The sequence below is a fragment of the Marmota flaviventris genome, chromosome 7, assembly GCF_047511675.1.
Source record: "Marmota flaviventris isolate mMarFla1 chromosome 7, mMarFla1.hap1, whole genome shotgun sequence".
In the NCBI taxonomy this organism is placed as follows: Eukaryota; Metazoa; Chordata; class Mammalia; order Rodentia; family Sciuridae; genus Marmota; species Marmota flaviventris.
Window position 1 is genome coordinate 58,497,669 of NC_092504.1, and position 12,122 is coordinate 58,509,790.

Here is a 12,122-nt window from a genome sequence, read left to right on the forward strand (position 1 = left end):
AATATACCCTGTTCATGGATAGGCAGAACTAACATCATCAAAATGGCGATATTACCAAAAGTTCTCTATAGGTTTAATGCAATGCCAATCAAAATCCCAAAGGCATTTCTTGTAGAAATAGAGAAAGCAATCATGAAATTCATATGGAAAAATAAAAGACCTAGAATAGCAAAAACAATGCTAAGCAGGAAGTGTGAATCAGGCGGTATAGCGATACCAGACTTCAAACTATACTACAGAGCAATAGTAACAAAAACAGCATGGTACTGGTACCAAAACAGGCGGGTGGACCAATGGTACAGAATAGAGGACACAGAAACCAATCCACAAAACTACAACTATCTTATATTCGATAAAGGGGCTAAAAGCATGCAATGGAGGAAGGATAGCATCTTCAACAAATGGTGCTGGGAAAACTGGAAATCCATATGCAACAAAATGAAACTGAATCCCTTTCTCTCACCATGCACAAAAGTTAATTCAAAATGGATCAAGGAGCTTGATATCAAATCAGAGACACGCCGTCTGATAGAAGAAAAAGTTGGCTACGATCTACATACTGTGGGGTCGGGCTCCAAATTCCTCAATAGGACACCCATAGCACAAAAGTTAATAACTAGAATCAACAAATGGGACTTACTCAAACTAAAAAGTTTTTTCTCAGCTAAAGAAACAATAAGAGAGGTAAATAGAGAGCCTACATCCTGGGAACAAATCTTTACTCCTCACACTTCAGACAGAGCCCTAATATCCAGAGTATACAAAGAACTCCAAAAATTAGACAATAAGATAACTAACAACCCAATCAACAAATGGGCCAAGGACCTGAATAGACACTTCTCAGAGGAGGACATACAATCAATCAACAAGTACATGAAAAAATGCTCACCATCTCTAGCAGTCAGAGAAATGCAAATCAAAACCACCCTAAGATACCATCTCACTCCAGTAAGATTGGCAGCCATTAGGAAGTTAAACAACAACAAGTGCTGGCGAGGATGTGGGGAAAAGGGTACACTTGTACATTGCTGGTGGGACTGCAAATTGGTGCAGCCAATTTGGAAAGCAGTATGGAGATGTCTTGGAAAGCTGGGAATGGAGCCACCATTTGACCCAGCTATTCCCCTTCTTGGTCTATTCCCTAAAGACCTAAAAAGAGCATGCTACAGGGACACTGCTACATCGATGTTCATAGCAGCTCAATTCACAATAGCAAGACTGTGGAACCAACCCAGATGCCCTTCAATAGACGAATGGATTAAAAAAATGTGGCATTTATACACAATGGAGTATTACTCTGCATTAAAAAATGACAAAATCATAGAATTTGCAGGGAAATGGATGGCACTAGAGCAGATTATGCTAAGTGAAGCTAGCCAATCCCTAAAAAGCAAATGCAAAATGTCTTCTTTGATATAAGGAGAGTAACTAAGAACAGAGTAGGGACGAAGAGCATGAGAAGAAGATTAACATTAAACAGAGATGAGAGGTGGGAGGGAAAGGGAGAGAAAAAGGAAATTGCATGGAAATGGAAGGAGACCCTCAGGGTTATACAAAAGAACATACAAGAGGAAATGAGGGGAGAGGGAAAAATAATACAAGGGGGAGAAATGAAGGTCAGTAGAGGGGGTAGAGAGAGAAGAGGGGTGGGGAGGGGAGGGGAGGGGGGATAGTAGAGGATAGGAAATGTAGCAGAATACAACAGACACTAGTATGGCAATATGTAAATCAATGGATGTGTAATTGATGTGATTCTGCAATCTGTATATGGGCTAAAAATGGGAGTTCATAACCCACTTGAAGAAAAGTGTGAAAGATGATATATCAAGAACTATGTAATGTTTTGAACAACCAACAATAAAAAAAAAAAAAAAAAATAAAAAAAAAAAAAAAAAAAAAAAAATAAATAAATAACAACATTGAATGTAAATAGTCTAAAATCATCAATCAAAAGACATATGATGGAAGACCAGAATAAAGAACAACATCCAACTGTATGTTGTCTGCAAAAGACTCACCTCACAGACAAAGACATCCTTAGACTCAAGGTGAAAGGAGGGGAAAAGATATACCTTTAAAGTAGGACTCATGAACAATCAAGTGTAACTACTGTCATATTAGATAAAGTACATTTCAAGCCAAAATTAATCAGAAGAGAGAAGGAAAGGCACTTCATACTGCTAAAGGAAATCATATAGCAACAAGATAATGATGGCAAAGATTAATGCCTCAACCAACAGATCATCTATGTACATGAAACAAACACTTATCAATATTAAGAATAAAATGGACCACAATACATTGATACTGGGTGACTTTAAATTTTCTCCCTCAACACTGGATAGATCAACCAAACCAAAACTAAGTAAAGATTCTACAGAACAAAAAGTTAAATTAATTCATAGACCTAAGAGACATTTATAGAATACTTCATTCATCAATGCCTAAATTCACTTTCCTCTCAATAGCACATGGAACATTTTCTGAAACAAACCATATTTTCAGTCACAAAACAAATAACTGCAAATATAGGAAAACAGAGATAATATCTTGAATTTTATCATAACATACAGGAATGAAATTGGAAATCAACAATAAGATTTTTAAAAGCACTGTACAGATTTAATGCAATTCCAATTAAAATCTCAATGGCATTCCTCATATAAATAGAAAAGGCAGTAATGAAATTCATCTGGAAAAATAAGAGACCCAGCATAGCTAAAGCAATCCTGACAGGAACAGTGAAGCCAGTGGCATCACTATACCAGACCTTAAACTATACTACAGAGCAATAGTAACAAAAACAGCATGGTATTGGCACCAAAACAGACTGGTAGACCAATGGTATAGAATAGAGGACACAGAGACTAACCCACAAAATTACAATTATCTTATATTAGACAAAGGCACTCAAAACATGCATTGGAGAAAAGATAGCCTCTACAACAAATGGTGCTGGGAAAACTAGAAATCCATATGCAACAAAATGAAATTAAACCCCTATCTCTCACCATGCAAAAAACTTAACTCAAAGTGGATCAAGGACCTAGGAATTAAACCAGAGACTCTGCTCCTAATAGAAGAAAAAGTAGGTCCTAATCTCCATCATGTGGGATTAGGCCCCAACTTCCTTAATAAGACTCCTATAGTGCAAGAATTAAAACCAAGAATCAATAAATGAAATGGAATCCAACTAAAAAGTTTCTTCTCAGAAAAAGAAACAATCTATGAGGTGAACAGAGAGCCTACATCCTGGGAGCAAATATTTTTCCCTCACACATCAGATAGAGCACTAACCTCTAGGGTATATAAAGAACTCAAAAAACTAAGCACCAAAAAGAAAAAAAAAAAAACCCAAATACCCCCATCAACAAATGGGCCAAGGACTTGAACAGACACTACTCAGAAGAGGATATACAATCAATCCAGTCAACAAATATATAAAAAAATGTTCATCATTGTTAGCAATTTGAGAAATGCAAATTAAAACTACTATAATATTTCATCGCACTCCAGTTAGAATGGCAGCTATTATGAAGACATATAATAATAAGTGTTGGTGAGGATGTAGAGAAAAAGGTACACTCATACATTGCTGGTGGGACGGCAAATTGGTGCAGCCAATATGAAAAGCAATATAGAGATTCCTTGGATAATTGGGAATTATCCATTTGACCCAGCTATCTCTATCCTTGGTCTATACCCAAAGGAGTTAAAAACAGCATACTGTAGGGACACAGCCACATTAATGTTTAGAGCAGCATAATTCACAATAGCTAAACTGTGGAACCAACCTAGATGCCCTTCTGTAGATGAATGGATAAAAAAACTCTGGCATTTATACACAATGGAATATTACTCACCAATAAAAGAGAATAACATCATGGCATTTTCAGGTAAATGAATGGAGTTGGAGGAGATAATTTTGCTAAGTGAAGTTAGCCAATCCCAAAAAACTAAAAGCTGAATGTTTTTTCTGATATAATGAGGCTTATTCACTCTGGGGTAAGGAGGGGAGCATGGGAGGAATAGACGAACTCTAGATAGGGCAGAGGGGTAGGAAAGAAAGGGAGGGGTGTGAGGGAAAGGGAGGGGGTTGGGGTTAGAAATGATGGTGGAATGTGATGGACATTATTATCCAAAGTACATGTATAAAGACATGAATTGGTGTGAATATACTTTGTATACAACCAGAGATATGAAAAATTGTGCTCTATATGTATAATATGAATTGTAAAGTATTCCACTGTCATATATAAATTTAAAAAATAATAATAAAAAATTAAAAAGTAAATGAAAATTTAAATTAAATAAAAGATAAAAAACAGAAATCACTCTAACACCAGCAGATTAAATAATACTCTTCTGAAGGTGAATGGATAGCAGAAGAAATAAGGGGAGAAATAAAAAAAATTAAAAATAAATGAGAATAGCGATAGAACATATCAAAATCTCTTGGACAGTATGAAGACAGCTCTAAGAGGAAAGTTTGTAACATTGAGCTAGTGCAACAAGTATGTAATCTAAAATTACATCTCAAGGCCTTAAGAAACAGGAACAAACCAACACCAAAATCAATAAAAGATAGGAAATAATCAACATCAGAACAGAAACCAATGAAATTGAGAATGAAAAAAAGATCCAAAGATCAATGAAAAAAGTGGGTTTTTTGAAAGGTAAACAAAATAGATAAACTCTTAGCCAAACTAACTAAAAGAAAGAGATAAAATAACTTAAACAAAATTTAAGATGAAAAATGAACTATCACTACAAGAAATTAGAAAGACTATCTTATTCACAATAGCATCAAAAAAACCCTTATAATAAATCTAACAAAGGAAGTGAAGCATCACCTACAATGAACACTAAAAAAAAATGAAGTAGACTTCAGAAGATGAAAAGACATCTCTTGTTCTTGGATAGACAGAATTAATATTGTCAAAATGGCCATTCTACCTAAAGCACTGTACAGATTCACTACTAGTGAGAAAAGCAGGAGGCATCACAATATTGAACCTCAAATTATACTACAGAACTATAGAAAGAAAAACAGCATGGTACTGGCATCAATGCAGATATGACGTCTAATGGAATGGAGTAGAAGACACAGAGACAAAGTCCCATAAATACAGTTACCTCATACTAGAAAAAGATGCCAAAATCATGTTGAAAAAAAGACAGCTTCTCCAACAAATAGTGCTGGGATGACTGGAAATCCATATAGAGTAGAATGAAATTTAGGTTCTATCTCTCAGACTGGACAAAGCTCAAATTCACATAATTTCCCTCTTCTTAGTATGTAAATAATCACTTTTCTCATCACTACAGAAAACCACCAATTTTGACAACACAAACTTTGGGAAACTTCTGATTAAGTTCACATTGCCCACGTGGGAGCCCCTCCTTCCTGGTTATGATTCTATCAGGTTTCTTATATTACCTTGGAATCTGCCACTTCCTCCAGATCTAATTCTTTAATGACCTTGTTGATCCTCTCATTTTTCTCCTGTTTTGACATAGTTGTTGGAAGCTGAAGAGCCGCTGAGAACCATATATTTTCTCTCACTGACAGGGTGTCCGTCACAACATCATCCTGAAGGCAAATGCGATTTCCTTAAGAAACAGTTCGTCTTTTCTAAGACTATCAATTCAGTGTATGTAATTTAATATATGAAAATAACAAACCCAAAGGAAAGTTCTAGCTATTGTGAACATTCAACTCTAAGGATTTCAGTAACTCTACACACACAGCTTCAGAGCCCAAGGGAAGCATTTTCACTCCCTATTTGCATACCCAGGTGGAGCACACAAAATTATGTCTTCTAGACACTTACAAATCTTTCAATGAGGAATTGCTAAAGTCATCCTTTAGGAGAAGAAGAGAGGTGAATGTAGGGCAAAAAAGACAACAATAGATCCTTTTGGAAATGATAGGAGAGCTAGAATTGATACCACTGCCTAAAAGTTAATATTCCAGGTTCTTTCTGTCTCTCCTTTTGATCCCTCCCTCAATTTTTATAAATGTGGTGTAAATAAAGTTGGTTCTGAGCATGTTCAATTGGAAGCACACTAAACTATAAGCCAAGGCTCTTGCCTTACAGGAACAGGGTAAACCTAAAAGGCAAAATCACTAATACTTACCTGTACCACATAACCTGTATTATGTGGGAAATTGGGATCCTCAGGTACTCCATGTACCCAGACATCTCCAGATAAACCACTTAGATCTTTCCTTGCAGCTAAGATATCTAACAACCTATAAAAGGACACATATATTGTGAGATTTTTCCTTCTTACAAAGGCTACAACTCTCACATACACAGAATCCAAATTTTGTTCATGTTAAAAATGAACTAATCAAAAAATTCTATGGTTTAACATATGGTCTGTACACACACATACACACACACACTCTACCTCTCTCTCTCTCTCTCTCTCTCTCTCTCTCTCTCTCTCACACACACACACACACACACACACACATACATACAGAAATTCTTACCTTCCTTTACATCATGTACTATACAAAATCCCAAACACATTAAAGCAAGAGATGATTGGCTTATCCAGTATAGATTCCCAATGACCCTTACCTTGATGATCCCAACACAGGAAGTAGGATCTTTTTATCTCAGATGCATGTGCTCATTGAGAACTTCATCTCCTTCTCTCCATTTTAATAGTATTCCCTTATCTTCCTTCCTCATTTGCTGATAACACGGCCAGCTGCTATGACTTATCACCTTATCATGTTGTGTTACTCATACTGAATTTTAATAAGAATTTCTGGTCCTATGATTAAAACCACAAGCTAGTCTAAAAGCAAGTGATATACACTACTTAGGACCAGACCAGGAATGTCCATCAAATGCCTGTGATTTTTCAAAGAACATTGAAACAGCTCCAAAAGGACTTTGAATTATACATTCTATTGTACTCACAAAGTTTTGCCTCCACCTGAGGGTCCCATGATAGCATTAAGGCCAGGTTTCATGATCCCACTGTAAACACAAAAATATACTGATTTAGTATTTCAGTTTTTAAAGTGTTCTATAGTTTTAGAGGCTGCATTGAATATGTTTAGTTGATGAAATTCCAGACAGATAACAAGCGCCGAAACTTAAAGAAAATAAGTCATTCTTAATAGAAGTCTAGCATACATAGGATATCATCCAATAGTCAGGAATTAAGAAAAATCCCTCACATTTCCCAAAATATCTTGAAACCATTAATGCTGTTTGGGAAATGACATATTTCCATTTGTGTTCACAGATCACAAAATGAATAGTAAATTCTTGTCAATTATCTGTATTACTCTTACGCCTCTTAAAACAACTTCTGAATAATGTTTGATGATCAGCCTCTTCAAATCCCCTCACCTGCTTCTCAGTCAAGTCAGACACAATGAATGAACCACTGATTTGGAGACTTTATAAGCAGCAGTGTTCTCATTTTAAGAATCTCATCAGAACAAAAATTAATGTGTCTTCAGTAGAAATTCAAGAGTGGAATAAAGCACTCCAGAATATAAGAAACCATTTTCTCTCAGAAAATGGATGCAACTATGATTCAATAAAATCAAGTGTATGCCTGAGGGCAGTGAAAAATTAGATAGTGCAGAAGGGGTAATTAGGGCACTATTGACTGTGCTAAGGCCCAAGAAGTCAAATAGGCTCAATGCTGTCCTAAATATAAGAGGTGAAACTACTAAGAAGAATGAAATGGAGGAAGAGAACTAAGGGCAGGGCTACTTCAGGAGCACAGGAGTGCACACAGCAGTCTGGCTTCATACATTCAGAACTCTGGTGTCTATGCCAGTCTCTCTTTAGAATTTCTAGGCACATCAAGATGTGTTCTACAGTGGAATCAGTATCTATTCCACGTGTAGGATCCAAGCCAACAGCTATGTGTCCTCACATACTGATACCCTATGAGTGTAGAGCTGTTATAAAATATGAAAGTCCCCACACAACTGCCCCACAGCACTCACATCCAGAATGATCTCACCTTTCTTGGCCTGTAACACCTGATCTATCCCAATGAAACTAGGGTTGCTAGTGGCTGGGGTGAAATGTACCTTTCACTTTGTTCATTGACTGAAGAAACTCTAAATCACTGGACTAGTGTAATGAGAGTGTGGTAAAGCAAGAGCCAGCTGTGACTCAGAAAACTCTTAATTCATTTGATATCCTTCCTCCCCCAGTGTAAAGACACACAAATGACTGGGTAGGTCTGGGGGTATAGGTCAGTGCTAGTATGGGTGTTTAGCATTCATGAAGTCTTGAGTTCAATCATTAGCCATCCCCAAATGCAAAATGTCTGGGTAAATTCTCAAAGCTCATTTCTCTACAGTTCTTAATACATCTCCCTTATTAATATCTACCTAGCAAGTGCTTCTAAAATGACCAGGAAAACCTTATTCCCTAAGTCTTCATTACTTGAAAAACTTTTAACGTTTTAACATACTTTCTCAAGGAATGATCAAGCCATTCTGAATGATTCAACCAGGAACGAAATGTGAATGTTAAGGCAAAGAATTTCACAGATTCTGCTATTTGGCTTTCTCTGACACTAAACCCCAGTGTTACAGAAAACAGCAGTACTGTAGAGTTGCAAATCCAACCGTTCCTATGTGGAGCAGTGACTGTTCCACAATTCATCAGGCAATACAATTATGACGTGTCTACTATGTGTGTACAACATACTCTTCTAGGAGATGGGACACAGATGAGAACAACCCAAGTAGATAAACAAATGGAAAAACAAATTCCTAGCACCCTGGAGTTCACATTCTAGCCCAGGGATCAGCCCCCTATAGCTGGTGACTTATTTTCTATTTTCACAAACACTGTGATTTGACAGAGTCTTGCTCATTGGTTTAAGTAGAGTCTAGAGCTACTTTCATTCCACCAAGACAGTTATGTCCATCAACTATGCTCCACTATTTCCTGGTTTCCCCACCCTCCCTCCACCATTCTCTGACCCCTCACAAGCCATTCCCCCTTCATTTTCCACTTTATAGCATGTGTCTGCAGAGGCCCTCTTTTTCCATACTGTAAAATCTTCATGACCAGCCTGTGTCTTACTGTAACCACTTCTCCCTCCTTCCTTTCCCTATTACCCACCGCACACTGAATCCCGAGAACTGAGTACAAAAGATGAAAGTCACCTGAAGGATTCCTGTTGGTTCTATTGCACTTTAGTAGATAATGGTACAACCTTTGGTCTTGTTCTCTTTATGGGCAAAGGATCTAAATGTCATTTTGGGGCTTGGTCAACCTCCTCCCAAATACACACACTTATCACAAATTCAATCTCCGTGCACCTGGCCCTCAATGCAGGGTGAGGAGCTTTTGTTCTGTCTTTGAATACTTCTGTCAATCACCACAAGAATGAGGGAAAATGCTTTAGTTTTCTGATTCATCCAGACTAAAAGAGGATTTATCTCTGTCGCCAGCATCTTGTACAACACCAGACACCTACTAGAAACCCATATTTTTTTGAATAAGTGAATCTCCACTTTAGTGTATTGAATCCCTAGTTGATTAGCTGGAAAGGATAAGTGAGGTAAATGAACCTCTATGCAATGTATGCATTATATATATATTCAACCTGCTCATATTCAAAGCATGGTACTTTCTACCTCTTTCATCACAAAATATGTAAGGACAACAATTTCTTAATTATTGTGTATTTCACAAAAGACTTGTCAGCTTTTCATAAGTCAAATCTATCTAATCGTGTAGCAAAAAAATCAAAGCCTTCCATCTACCATTCCTTTCCTTATTCTCCTAGTCAGGATTTCTTAACCAACAGAAGAGAGAGAAGTAGGCAAGGCAGCAGGTTTTGATGCATGGACAGAATTCCAATCCACACAGAAGCTCTGGCCTCAGCCCAGGAGCCCTCAGTTCCTTGCTATTTCTCTTCTGCCTGTGCCTCAACATTTCTATGCTATCTTGTCACTTTCTTGATTTATAATGGGAGTTGGCTAGCATTAATGGAAAAGTAGAGAGTTGCTTGAAAAATATCAAGGAAATACAACAAACACCAAATTCTGTATAGACCTTCAGCCACACTGAGTCAAAGATTCTTTTATAACCACTCTCCAGCCTTGGAGAACCAGGAGAAGGTGCTTGCTTTTTCTAGGAATGATTATTTCCCTTATTACTCAAACAGAACTCATAGGTCCTAGTATCTGAGCAAAGCCAAATTACATTGTGACACCATCAAAAGGAAAAAGAGGCTCACAAAATATCAGAAAAGCACTGACACTCCTAATGCCCAGCATCTGTGAACTCGTGGAGGTACCTCTTAGTGATAGGTTCTAAAGAAACACTCATCTCCCTTCCACTCTAGATCCCACTTCAAGACTGCACTTTGAATTCTGATTTTGTTGCTGGATGAAAAGAATAAAAATAAAATCACAATTATTAAGTATATTAAAAATTATGTAACTTCAATTAAATTGTAGGAATCTTATATTTAAATATGTTCTACCTGTTTTTATTAGAGTGAGTAATGAGTAAATTGTTATAAACTGTGAACAACGATAAATAGACCATTCATTTAAGCCAGGTCTATTTGAAAAGAAAAGTACTTTAACAATATATTATCATTTCAACCTCTTTACTTCTAGAACATAAAAAGGACATATACTGCAAATGTACCCAAAACTAAAACTTGTCTGTTTCAGAAAACATGTTCGAGTAGTGAAATTGAACAACATTCTGTTTTAGAGTTTGGAAAGATCAATTATATACCCACAATCAAAAAGCAATAAAGTAGCCAGTGTGGTGGCACATGCCTGTAATCCCATCAGTCCAGGAGGATGTAACAGGAGGATCATGAGTTCAAGGTTAGCCTCAGCAAATTAGTAAGGCCCTAAGCAAGACAGGGAGAACTGTCTGTAAATAAATCATAATAAAGGGCTGAGTAGGAGATGTGGCATAGTGGTTAAGTGCCATAGGTTCAATGCTGGTATGAAAAAAAGAAAGAAAGAAAGAAGGAAGGAAGGAAGGAAGGAAGGAAGGAAGGAAGGAAGGAAGGAAGGAAAGAAATGAATGACACCTCCAGGCCTATTTCCGCCATGTGGCATACATAAGGGAAACTAAATTGCACATTAATTGTTCATTTTCTCAAAGACTGATGTACATGATACAATCACTTTAATGAATGGATTTTAGTTCAGTTCCATTCAAAGCTAAACATACACTTAACAAGTGATCCAATCATTTCAGTCCTAATTTAGCAAAAAAAAAAAAAAATGCTCAATATGTCTAATTAGAGATTTGAATGCAAATATTCATAGCAGTTTATTGGTAATAGCTAAAACCTGAAGTTCATTGTAAGTCAATAAAGTGATCCTTCCGAAGGTTTATGCACATACTTGATATCTGATAGTTTCTTTTTCTCAGTTGTTTTCCGATTAAATAGAAAGCCTCTCTTCTCTTTTACATGATAACAGATGTTGTGAAAACTTAGCACAGGCCCTTTATGGTCCCTGGAGCTTGTCCCAGGGAGGACATCAGAGTTTAAAATCAGGTCATTGTTGGAAGACATTTGGAGAGTTCTGTTTTTCTGTAGAGGGAAAAACAATAGTAAGTTGACAGTCCAGGTAAATGAAATTTTTAAACACGAGATAACAAAACATGAACACATTTAAACCAATCTTTTTTTAAACTGTGCTGCAATGAGTAGGTTCCTTTCCAAAGAACAGCCCACATTACTGTGATAAGAACAACTGGAAAACCTATAATGAGAGGTGGATACAAATTAAAACACCTGCACTCCAATTAGATGTCTTATTTCCAAATTAAGGGGTCCTAAAAAGGGACAACCAAACAGAGGATTTCTAAAAGTTCTTTATGAACTTCTTCCAAACCATCCCAGAGTCCTGCCTCTCCCAACCAATGACCAATCAGGTGAATAAAAAGAGTACAATACATAATAATGGTTGACAATATACCCCTTTGAAACTAGAGAAGAACTCATGTAAATTTAAGAGAGATTCTACTGAGAAACTCCTGTGAATTTAAATAAGAGAAGTGGGTAACAAGTCTTGGGGGAGGGGTGTCTGTGGGAGTCAGGGGGGCAACACTGGCAGATGAGAAGTCCTTACCCTT

General features: G+C 36.9%; 1 long non-coding RNA gene across 1 annotated transcript; it reads right to left on the reverse strand.

The window, feature by feature from the left end:
• Window positions 1–6,225: 6,225 nt before the first annotated feature.
• Window positions 6,226–11,412, reverse strand: LOC139706509 (uncharacterized). Its single transcript, XR_011708129.1, has 3 exons — window positions 11,387–11,412; window positions 6,942–7,001; window positions 6,226–6,256 (listed from the first exon to the last, which is right to left on the reverse strand). It is a non-coding gene; the product is annotated as an uncharacterized lncRNA (long non-coding RNA).
• Between the last annotated feature and the right edge of the window lie 710 nt (window positions 11,413–12,122).